Genomic DNA, 12,438 nt, shown 5'->3' on the forward strand with positions numbered 1-12,438 from the left:
ATCCAGTGAAACACAAGACAATAAGGCTCGATTTGTTGTTTGCAGATTGGGATTGTAAGCAGGCTTGACACTGAATCCAGCAAAAGTAAAGACACAAAAGATATTTTAAACATTTGTATAATATATTTGCAAGTACTACGGACACTGAATCCAGCGATACAGAAGACACGAAACATATTTTTGTTGTTTTGCTTGATGTAACAGTATACACCTGCGGTTGTGATTACATCAATACAAGAAGAGTAAAAGCATTTTTTTGTTGTTTCTGTGGTGTAATAGTTAGCAATCTGATCTTTGTTTCTGGTGATCACAGTTCAACTCTTGGTGGAACCTATTGAATGCTTGTTGTTCATTTCAGCTCGCAGGTACTTTCTGGTAGCAAGTTTTTTTAATTGCTGCAGCCTGTATTGATGGATCAGATTCGATTAACCTTTTGTGAGGAATTCTTAAATGCCTGTGATTTTGGAAAACTAAATGCTGATTATCCTAGCATAGATGGCATTAAGCTAGAGATTTCTCGGCAGATAAGTGATTCACCATCAATAAACGAAGACATCACACTTCATTTTTGTTCCTTCCATTAGGTACTGGGACAAGCAATTCATTCTGAATCCAGCAATGCAGGCCACCCAGTTGTTTGGTTAAGGTTCCATGCTGTAATGGTTAGCACTCTGGACTCTGAGTTCGACTCTCAGTGGAACTTGTTGAAGTCCCTATTACCTTGTTTCTGAGACAACATAAAACCAAACCTATCAATTTTATAATGGAAAGGTCTGGATTCTGAAGCCACCAGTACAAACATGTTGTCTTGTTGGTTATGGAGTAAAGGTAAGCATTGTGGACTCTGAAATCAGCTATAAGGAAGAAGGTTTGTTTTGAAGTTTCCACAGTGTAATGCTTAGTAAGCAGTTTTCATTTTAAATTGTCAGAGGTCATGCCTCCGTGGTATCTTTCTAAACCTGGCTGACATTTTGAGATTATATGGGTTTTCTTGCTACAACTTATTGTAAATGGCAAAAATGTCTGTCACTTGACCAGATTAAAAACATGAGACAAAGCAGTTGTTGCCACAATTAGGTCAATGCCTTGCCAATCTGTGTGCTGATGATGCTGGACAAGGTAAACCTACCAAATCATGTCTTACAATAAAAAGACAGGAGATGTGATATATGGAAAGCACTCTGCCATATACGGATTACAAACATGAGACAAAGCAGTTGTTGCCACAATTAGGTCAATGCCTTGCCAATCTGTGTCCTGATGATCTTGGACAAGATAAAGTTATATAAAAGGAACTCATGTCTTACAAAAAAAAGACATGTGATATATAGAAAGCACTCTGCCCTCTGAATCTAGCAATACAGAAGACAAAACATTTTTGGATTTGTTTTATGATGGAATTGAAAGCACTGTGGACTCTGAATCCAGTGAAACACAAGACAATAAGGCTCGATTTGTTGTTTGCAGATTGGGATTGTAAGCAGGCTTGACACTGAATCCGGCAAAAGTAAAGACACAAAAGATATTTTAAACATTTGTATAATATATTTGCAAGTACTACGGACACTGAGTCCAGCGATAGAGAAGACACAAAACATATATTTGTTGTTTTGCTTGATGTAACAGTTTACACCTGCGGTTGTGATTACATCAATACAAGCAGAGCAAAAGCATTTTTTTGTTGTTTCTGTGGTGTAATAGTTAGCAATCTGGTCTTTGTCTCTGGTGATCCCAGTTCAACTCTTGGTGGAACCTATTGAATGCTTGTTGTTCATTTCAGCTCGCAGGTACTTTCTGGTAGCAAGTTTTTTTAATGGCTGCAGCCTGTATTGATGGATCAGATTCGATTAAACTTTTGTGAGGAATTCTTAAATGCCTGTGATTTTGGAAAACTAAATGCTGATTATCCTAGCATAGATGGCATTAAGCTAAAGAGATTTCTCGTCAGATAAATGATTCACCATCAATAAACGAAGACATCACACTTCATTTTTGTTCCTTCCATTAGGTACTGCGATAAGCAATTCATTCTGAATCCAGCAATGCAGGCCACCCAGTTGTTTGGTTAAGGTTTCATGGTGTAATGGTTTGCACTCTGGACTCTGAAGCCAGTGATTTGAGTTGGACTCTCAGTGGAACCTGTTAAAGTCCCTATTACCTTGTTTCTGAGACAACATAAAACCAACCCTATCAATTTTATAATGGAAAGGTCTGGATTCTGAAGCCACCAGTACAAACATGTTGTCTTGTTGGTTATGGAGTAAAGGTAAGCATAATGGACTCTGAAATCAGCTATAAGGAAGAAGGTTTGTTTTGAAGTTTCCACAGTGTAATACTTAGTAAGCAGTTTTCATTTTAATTGTCAGATGTCATGCCTCCATGGCACCTTTCTAAACCTGGCTGACATTTTGAGATTATATGGGTTTTCTTGCTACAACTTATTGTAAATGGCAAAAATGTCTGTCACTTGACCAGATTACAAACATGAGACAAAGCAGTTGTTGCCACAATTAGGTCAATGCCTTGCCAATCTGTGTGCTGATGATGCTGGACAAGGTAAACCTACCAAATCATGTCTTACAAAAAAAAGACAGGAGATGTGATATATGGAAAGCACTCTGCCATATACGGATTACAAACATGAGACAAAGCAGTTGTTGCCAAAATTAGGTCAATGCCTTGCCAATCTGTGTCCTGATGATGTTGGACAAGATAAAGTTATATAAAAGGAACTCATGTCTTACAAAAAAAAGACAGATGTGATATATAGAAAGCACTCTGCCCTCTGAATCTAGCAATACAGAAGACAAAACATTTTTGGATTTGTTTTATGATGGAATTGAAAGGACTGTGGACTCTGAATCCAGTGAAACACAAGACAATAAGGCTCGATTTGTTGTTTGCAGATTGGGATTGTAAGCAGGCTTGACACTGAATCCGGCAAAATTAAAGACACAAAAGATATTTTAAACATTTGTATAATATATTTGCAAGTACTACGGACACTGAATCCAGCGATACAGAAGACACGAAACATATTTTTGTTGTTTTGCTTGATGTAACAGTATACACCTGCGGTTGTGATTACATCAATACAAGAAGAGCAAAAGCATTTTTTTGTTGTTTCTGTGGTGTAATACTTAGCAATGTGGTCTTTGTCTCTGGTGCTCCCAGTTCAACTCTTGGTGGAACCTATTGAATACTTGTTGTTTCTTTCAGCTCGCAGGTACTTTCTGGTAGCAAGTTTTTTTAATGTCTGCAGCCTGTATTGATGGATCAGATTCGATTAACCTTTTGTGAGGAATTCTTAAATGCCTGTGATTTTGGAAAACTAAATGCTGATTATCCTAGCATAGATGGCATTAAGCTAAAGAGATTTCTCGTCAGATAAGTGATTCACCATCAATAAACGAAGACATCACACTTCATTTTTGTTCCTTCCATTAGGTACTGGGACAAGCAATTCATTCTGAATCCAGCAATGCAGGCCACCCAGTTGTTTGGTTAAGGTTCCATGGTGTAATGGTTAGCACTCTGGACTCTGAATCCAGTGATCTGAGTTCGACTCTCAGTGGAACTTGTTGAAGTCCCTATTATCTTGTTTCTGAGACAACATAAAACCAAACCTATCAATTTTATAATGGAAAGGTCTGGATTCTGAAGCCACTAGTACAAACATGTTGTCTTGTTGGTTATGGAGTAAAGGTAAGCATTGTGGACTCTGAAATCAGCTATAAGGAAGAAGGTTTGTTTTCAAGTTTCCACAGTGTAATGCTTAGTAAGCAGTTTTCATTTTAAATTGTCAGAGGTCATGCCTCCGTGGCAGCTTTCTAAACCTGGCTGACATTTTGAAATTATATGGGTTTTCTTGCTACAACTTATTGTAAATGGCAAAAATGTCTGTCACTTGACCAGATTACAAACATGAGACAAAGCAGTTGTTGCCACAATTAGGTCAATGCCTTGCCAATCTGTGTGCTGATGATGCTGGACAAGGTAAACCTACCAAATCATGTCTTACAAAAAAAAAGACAGGAGATGTGATATATGGAAAGCACTCTGCCATATACGGATTACAAACATGAGACAAAGCAGTTGTTGCCAAAATTAGGTCAATGCCTTGCCAATCTGTGTCCTGATGATGTTGGACAAGATAAAGTTATATAAAAGGAACTCATGTCTTACAAAAAAAAGACAGATGTGATATATAGAAAGCACTCTGCCCTCTGAATCTAGCAATACAGAAGACAAAACATTTTTGGATTTGTTTTATGATGGAATTGAAGGGACTGTGGACTCTGAATCCAGTGAAACACAAGACAATAAGGCTCGATTTGTTGTTTGCAGATTGGGATTGTAAGCAGGCTTGACACTGAATCCGGCAAAAGTAAAGACACAAAAGATATTTTAAACATTTGTATAATATATTTGCAAGTACTACGGACACTGAATCCAGCGATACAGAAGACACGAAACATATTTTTGTTGTTTTGCTTGATGTAACAGTATACACCTGCGGTTGTGATTACATCAATACAAGAAGAGCAAAAGCATTTTTTTGTTGTTTCTGTGGTGTAATACTTAGCAATCTGGTCTTTGTCTCTGGTGATCCCAGTTCAACTCTTGGTGGAACCTATTGAATACTTGTTGTTTCTTTCAGCTCGCAGGTACTTTCTGGTAGCAAGTTTTTTTAATGGCTGCAGCCTGTATTGATGGATCAGATTCGATTAACCTTTTGTGAGGAATTCTTAAATGCCTGTGATTTTGGAAAACTAAATGCTGATTATCCTAGCATAGATGGCATTAAGCTAAAGAGATTTCTCGTCAGATAAGTGATTCACCATCAATAAACGAAGACATCACACTTCATTTTTGTTCCTTCCATTAGGTACTGGGACAAGCAATTCATTCTGAATCCAGCAATGCAGGCCACCCAGTTGTTTGGTTAAGGTTCCATGGTGTAATGGTTAGCACTCTGGACTCTGAATCCAGTGATCTGAGTTCGACTCTCAGTGGAACTTGTTGAAGTCCCTATTATCTTGTTTCTGAGACAACATAAAACCAAACCTATCAATTTTATAATGGAAAGGTCTGGATTCTGAAGCCACTAGTACAAACATGTTCTCTTGTTGGTTATGGAGTAAAGGTAAGCATTGTGGACTCTGAAATCAGCTATAAGGAAGAAGGTTTGTTTTGAAGTTTCCACTGTGTAATGCTTAGTAAGCAGTTTTCATTTTAAATTGTCAGAGGTCATGCCTCCGTGGCAGCTTTCTAAACCTGGCTGACATTTTGAAATTATATGGGTTTTCTTGCTACAACTTATTGTAAATGGCAAAAATGTCTGTCACTTGACCAGATTACAAACATGAGACAAAGCAATTGTTGCCACAATTAGGTCAATGCCTTGCCAATCTGTGTGCTGATGATGCTGGACAAGGTAAACCTACCAAATCATGTCTTACAAAAAAAAGACAGGAGATGTGATATATGGAAAGCACTCTGCCATATACGGATTACAAACATGAGACAAAGCAGTTGTTGCCAAAATTAGGTCAATGCCTTGCCAATCTGTGTCCTGATGATGTTGGACAAGATAAAGTTATATAAAAGTAACTCATGTCTTACAAAAAAAAGACAGATGTGATATATAGAAAGCACTCTGCCCTCTGAATCTAGCAATACAGAAGACAAAACATTTTTGGATTTGTTTTATGATGGAATTGAAGGGACTGTGGACTCTGAATCCAGTGAAACACAAGACAATAAGGCTCGATTTGTTGTTTGCAGATTGGGATTGTAAGCAGGCTTGACACTGAATCCGGCAAAAGTAAAGACACAAAAGATATTTTAAACATTTGTATAATATATTTGCAAGTACTACGGACACTGAATCCAGCGATACAGAAGACACGAAACATATTTTTGTTGTTTTGCTTGATGTAACAGTATACACCTGCGGTTGTGATTACATCAATACAAGAAGAGCAAAAGCATTTTTTTGTTGTTTCTGTGGTGTAATACTTAGCAATGTGGTCTTTGTCTCTGGTGATCCCAGTTCAACTCTTGGTGGAACCTATTGAATACTTGTTGTTTCTTTCAGCTCGCAGGTACTTTCTGGTAGCAAGTTTTTTTAATGTCTGCAGCCTGTATTGATGGATCAGATTCGATTAACCTTTTGTGAGGAATTCTTAAATGCCTGTGATTTTGGAAAACTAAATGCTGATTATCCTAGCATAGATGGCATTAAGCTAAAGAGATTTCTCGTCAGATAAGTGATTCACCATCAATAAACGAAGACATCACACTTCATTTTTGTTCCTTCCATTAGGTACTGGGACAAGCAATTCATTCTGAATCCAGCAATGCAGGCCACCCAGTTGTTTGGTTAAGGTTCCATGGTGTAATGGTTAGCACTCTGGACTCTGAATCCAGTGATCTGAGTTCGACTCTCAGTGGAACTTGTTGAAGTCCCTATTATCTTGTTTCTGAGACAACATAAAACCAAACCTATCAATTTTATAATGGAAAGGTCTGGATTCTGAAGCCACTAGTACAAACATGTTGTCTTGTTGGTTATGGAGTAAAGGTAAGCATTGTGGACTCTGAAATCAGCTATAAGGAAGAAGGTTTGTTTTCAAGTTTCCACAGTGTAATGCTTAGTAAGCAGTTTTCATTTTAAATTGTCAGAGGTCATGCCTCCGTGGCAGCTTTCTAAACCTGGCTGACATTTTGAAATTATATGGGTTTTCTTGCTACAACTTATTGTAAATGGCAAAAATGTCTGTCACTTGACCAGATTACAAACATGAGACAAAGCAGTTGTTGCCACAATTAGGTCAATGCCTTGCCAATCTGTGTGCTGATGATGCTGGACAAGGTAAACCTACCAAATCATGTCTTACAAAAAAAAAGACAGGAGATGTGATATATGGAAAGCACTCTGCCATATACGGATTACAAACATGAGACAAAGCAGTTGTTGCCAAAATTAGGTCAATGCCTTGCCAATCTGTGTCCTGATGATGTTGGACAAGATAAAGTTATATAAAAGGAACTCATGTCTTACAAAAAAAAGACAGATGTGATATATAGAAAGCACTCTGCCCTCTGAATCTAGCAATACAGAAGACAAAACATTTTTGGATTTGTTTTATGATGGAATTGAAGGGACTGTGGACTCTGAATCCAGTGAAACACAAGACAATAAGGCTCGATTTGTTGTTTGCAGATTGGGATTGTAAGCAGGCTTGACACTGAATCCGGCAAAAGTAAAGACACAAAAGATATTTTAAACATTTGTATAATATATTTGCAAGTACTACGGACACTGAATCCAGCGATACAGAAGACACGAAACATATTTTTGTTGTTTTGCTTGATGTAACAGTATACACCTGCGGTTGTGATTACATCAATACAAGAAGAGCAAAAGCATTTTTTTGTTGTTTCTGTGGTGTAATACTTAGCAATCTGGTCTTTGTCTCTGGTGATCCCAGTTCAACTCTTGGTGGAACCTATTGAATACTTGTTGTTTCTTTCAGCTCGCAGGTACTTTCTGGTAGCAAGTTTTTTTAATGGCTGCAGCCTGTATTGATGGATCAGATTCGATTAACCTTTTGTGAGGAATTCTTAAATGCCTGTGATTTTGGAAAACTAAATGCTGATTATCCTAGCATAGATGGCATTAAGCTAAAGAGATTTCTCGTCAGATAAGTGATTCACCATCAATAAACGAAGACATCACACTTCATTTTTGTTCCTTCCATTAGGTACTGGGACAAGCAATTCATTCTGAATCCAGCAATGCAGGCCACCCAGTTGTTTGGTTAAGGTTCCATGGTGTAATGGTTAGCACTCTGGACTCTGAATCCAGTGATCTGAGTTCGACTCTCAGTGGAACTTGTTGAAATCCCTATTATCTTGTTTCTGAGACAACATAAAACCAAACCTATCAATTTTATAATGGAAAGGTCTGGATTCTGAAGCCACTAGTACAAACATGTTCTCTTGTTGGTTATGGAGTAAAGGTAAGCATTGTGGACTCTGAAATCAGCTATAAGGAAGAAGGTTTGTTTTGAAGTTTCCACTGTGTAATGCTTAGTAAGCAGTTTTCATTTTAAATTGTCAGAGGTCATGCCTCCGTGGCAGCTTTCTAAACCTGGCTGACATTTTGAAATTATATGGGTTTTCTTGCTACAACTTATTGTAAATGGCAAAAATGTCTGTCACTTGACCAGATTACAAACATGAGACAAAGCAATTGTTGCCACAATTAGGTCAATGCCTTGCCAATCTGTGTGCTGATGATGCTGGACAAGGTAAACCTACCAAATCATGTCTTACAAAAAAAAGACAGGAGATGTGATATATGGAAAGCACTCTGCCATATACGGATTACAAACATGAGACAAAGCAGTTGTTGCCAAAATTAGGTCAATGCCTTGCCAATCTGTGTCCTGATGATGTTGGACAAGATAAAGTTATATAAAAGGAACTCATGTCTTACAAAAAAAAGACAGATGTGATATATAGAAAGCACTCTGCCCTCTGAATCTAGCAATACAGAAGACAAAACATTTTTGGATTTGTTTTATGATGGAATTGAAGGGACTGTGGACTCTGAATCCAGTGAAACACAAGACAATAAGGCTCGATTTGTTGTTTGCAGATTGGGATTGTAAGCAGGCTTGACACTGAATCCGGCAAAAGTAAAGACACAAAAGATATTTTAAACATTTGTATAATATATTTGCAAGTACTACGGACACTGAATCCAGCGATACAGAAGACACGAAACATATTTTTGTTGTTTTGCTTGATGTAACAGTATACACCTGCGGTTGTGATTACATCAATACAAGAAGAGCAAAAGCATTTTTTTGTTGTTTCTGTGGTGTAATACTTAGCAATGTGGTCTTTGTCTCTGGTGATCCCAGTTCAACTCTTGGTGGAACCTATTGAATACTTGTTGTTTCTTTCAGCTCGCAGGTACTTTCTGGTAGCAAGTTTTTTTAATGGCTGCAGCCTGTATTGATGGATCAGATTCGATTAACCTTTTGTGAGGAATTCTTAAATGCCTGTGATTTTGGAAAACTAAATGCTGATTATCCTAGCATAGATGGCATTAAGCTAAAGAGATTTCTCGTCAGATAAGTGATTCACCATCAACAAACGAAGACATCACACTTCATTTTTGTTCCTTCCATTAGGTACTGGGACAAGCAATTCATTCTGAATCCAGCAATGCAGGCCACCCAGTTGTTTGGTTAAGGTTCCATGGTGTAATGGTTAGCACTCTGGACTCTGAATCCAGTGATCTGAGTTCGACTCTCAGTGGAACTTGTTGAAGTCCCTATTATCTTGTTTCTGAGACAACATAAAACCAAACCTATCAATTTTATAATGGAAAGGTCTGGATTCTGAAGCCACTAGTACAAACATGTTGTCTTGTTGGTTATGGAGTAAAGGTAAGCATTGTGGACTCTGAAATCAGCTATAAGGAAGAAGGTTTGTTTTGAAGTTTCCACTGTGTAATGCTTAGTAAGCAGTTTTCATTTTAAATTGTCAGAGGTCATGCCTCCGTGGCAGCTTTCTAAACCTGGCTGACATTTTGAAATTATATGGGTTTTCTTGCTACAACTTATTGTAAATGGCAAAAATGTCTGTCACTTGACCAGATTACAAACATGAGACAAAGCAATTGTTGCCACAATTAGGTCAATGCCTTGCCAATCTGTGTGCTGATGATGCTGGACAAGGTAAACCTACCAAATCATGTCTTACAAAAAAAAGAGATGTGATATATGGAAAGCACTCTGCCATATACGGATTACAAACATGAGACAAAGCAGTTGTTGCCAAAATTAGGTCAATGCCTTGCCAATCTGTGTCCTGATGATGTTGGACAAGATAAAGTTATGTAAAAGGAACTCATGTCTTACAAAAAAAAGACAGATGTGATATATAGAAAGCACTCTGCCCTCTGAATCTAGCAATACAGAAGACAAAACATTTTTGGATTTGTTTTATGATGGAATTGAAAGGACTGTGGACTCTGAATCCAGTGAAACACAAGACAATAAGGCTCGATTTGTTGTTTGCAGATTGGGATTGTAAGCAGGCTTGACACTGAATCCGGCAAAAGTAAAGGCACAAAAGATATTTTAAACATTTGTATAATATATTTGCAAGTACTACGGACACTGAATCCAGCGATACAGAAGACACGAAACATATTTTTGTTGTTTTGCTTGATGTAACAGTATACACCTGCGGTTGTGATTACATCAATACAAGAAGAGCAAAAGCATTTTTTTGTTGTTTCTGTGGTGTAATACTTAGCAATGTGGTCTTTGTCTCTGGTGATCCCAGTTCAACTCTTGGTGGAACCTATTGAATACTTGTTGTTTCTTTCAGCTCGCAGGTACTTTCTGGTAGCAAGTTTTTTTAATGGCTGCAGCCTGTATTGATGGATCAGATTCAATTAACCTTTTGTGAGGAATTCTTAAATGCCTGTGATTTTGGAAAACTAAATGCTGATTATCCTAGCATAGATGGCATTAAGCTAAAGAGATTTCTCGTCAGATAAGTGATTCACCATCAATAAACGAAGACATCACACTTCATTTTTGTTCCTTCCATTAGGTACTGGGACAAGCAATTCATTCTGAATCCAGCAATGCAGGCCACCCATTTGTTTGGTTAAGGTTCCATGCTGTAATGGTTAGCACTCTGGACTCTGAATTCGACTCTCAGTGGAACTTGTTGAAGTCCCTATTACCTTGTTTCTGAGACAACATAAAACCAAACCTATCAATTTTATAAAGGAAAGGTCTGGATTCTGAAGCCACCAGTACAAACATGTTGTCTTGTTGGTTATGGAGTAAAGGTAAGCATTGTGGACTCTGAAATCAGCTATAAGGAAAAAGGGTTCTTTTGAAGTTTCCACAGTGTAATGCTTAGTAAGCACTTTTCATTTTAATTGTCAGAGGTCATGCCTCCGTGGCAGCTTTCTAAACGTGGCTGACATTTTGAGATTATATGGGTTTTCTTGCTACAACTTATTGTAAATGGCAAAAATGTCTGTCACTTGACCAGATTAAAAACATGAGACAAAGCAGTTGTTGCCACAATTAGGTCAATGCCTTGCCAATCTGTGTGCTGATGATGCTGGACAAGGTAAACCTACCAAATCATGTCTTACAAAGAAAAGACAGGAGATGTGATATATGGAAAGCACTCTGCCATATACGGATTACAAACATGAGACAAAGCAGTTGTTGCCAAAATTAGGTCAATGCCTTGCCAATCTGTGTCCTGATGATGTTTGACAAGATAAAGTTATGTAAAAGGAACTCATGTCTTACAAAAAAAAGACAGATGTGATATATAGAAAGCACTCTGCCCTCTGAATCTAGCAATACAGAAGACAAAACATTTTTGGATTTGTTTTATGATGGAATTGAAAGGACTGTGGACTCTGAATCCAGTGAAACACAAGACAATAAGGCTCGATTTGTTGTTTGCAGATTGGGATTGTAAGCAGGCTTGACACTGAATCTGGCAAAAGTAAAGACACAAAAGATATTTTAAACATTTGTATAATATATTTGCAAGTACTACGGACACTGAATCCAGCGATACAGAAGACACGAAACATATTTTTGTTGTTTTGCTTGATGTAACAGTATACACCTGCGGTTGTGATTACATCAATACAAGAAGAGCAAAACATTTTTTTGTTGTTTCTGTGGTGTAATACTTAGCAATCTGGTCTTTGTCTCTGGTGATCCCAGTTCAACTCTTGGTGGAACCTATTGAATACTTGTTGTTTCTTTCAGCTCGCAGGTACTTTCTGGTAGCAAGTTTTTTTAATGTCTGCAGCCTGTATTGATGGATCAGATTCGATTAACCTTTTGTGAGGAATTCTTAAATGCCTGTGATTTTGGAAAACTAAATGCTGATTATCCTAGCATAGATGGCATTAAGCTAAAGATATTTCTCTTCAGATAAGTGATTCACCATCAATAAACGAAGACATCACACTTCATTTTTGTTCCTTCCATTAGGTACTGGGACAAGCAATTCATTCTGAATCCAGCAATGCAGGCCACCCAGTTGTTTGGTTAAGGTTCCATGGTGTAATGGTTAGCACTCTGGACTCTGAATCCAGTGATCTGAGTTCGACTCTCAGTGGAACTTGTTGAAGTCCCTATTACCTTGTTTCTGAGACAACATAAAACCAAACCTATCAATTTTATAATGGAAAGGTCTGGATTCTGAAGCCACCAGTACAAACATGTTGGCTTGTTGGTTATGGAGTAAAGGTAAGCATTGTGGACTCTGAAATCAGCTATAAGGAAGAAGGTTTGTTTTGAAGTTTCCACAGTGTAATGCTTAGTAAGCAGTTTTCATTTTAAATTGTCAGAGGTCATGCCT

At 37.7% G+C, this 12,438-nt stretch overlaps 6 non-coding genes across 6 annotated transcripts; all 6 read left to right on the forward strand.

Annotated features, from left to right (window-relative positions):
• The first annotated feature begins 3,508 nt into the window (after positions 1-3,508).
• On the forward strand, positions 3,509-3,580 carry trnaq-cug (transfer RNA glutamine (anticodon CUG)). The gene has a single exon. It is a non-coding gene; the product is annotated as a tRNA-Gln (tRNA).
• Positions 3,581-4,949: 1,369 nt separating this feature from the next.
• Positions 4,950-5,021, forward strand: trnaq-cug (transfer RNA glutamine (anticodon CUG)). The gene has a single exon. It is a non-coding gene; the product is annotated as a tRNA-Gln (tRNA).
• A 1,368-nt stretch (positions 5,022-6,389) lies between these two features.
• On the forward strand, positions 6,390-6,461 carry trnaq-cug (transfer RNA glutamine (anticodon CUG)). Its single transcript has one exon. It is a non-coding gene; the product is annotated as a tRNA-Gln (tRNA).
• A 1,369-nt stretch (positions 6,462-7,830) lies between these two features.
• On the forward strand, positions 7,831-7,902 carry trnaq-cug (transfer RNA glutamine (anticodon CUG)). Its single transcript has one exon. It is a non-coding gene; the product is annotated as a tRNA-Gln (tRNA).
• A 1,368-nt stretch (positions 7,903-9,270) lies between these two features.
• trnaq-cug (transfer RNA glutamine (anticodon CUG)) lies at positions 9,271-9,342 on the forward strand. Its single transcript has one exon. It is a non-coding gene; the product is annotated as a tRNA-Gln (tRNA).
• A 2,787-nt stretch (positions 9,343-12,129) lies between these two features.
• trnaq-cug (transfer RNA glutamine (anticodon CUG)) lies at positions 12,130-12,201 on the forward strand. Its single transcript has one exon. It is a non-coding gene; the product is annotated as a tRNA-Gln (tRNA).
• The last annotated feature ends 237 nt before the right edge of the window (positions 12,202-12,438 follow it).

Source organism: Electrophorus electricus, chromosome 5 (genome assembly GCF_041902795.1).
Source record: "Electrophorus electricus isolate QZ-2024a chromosome 5, ASM4190279v1, whole genome shotgun sequence".
In the NCBI taxonomy this organism is placed as follows: Eukaryota; Metazoa; Chordata; class Actinopteri; order Gymnotiformes; family Gymnotidae; genus Electrophorus; species Electrophorus electricus.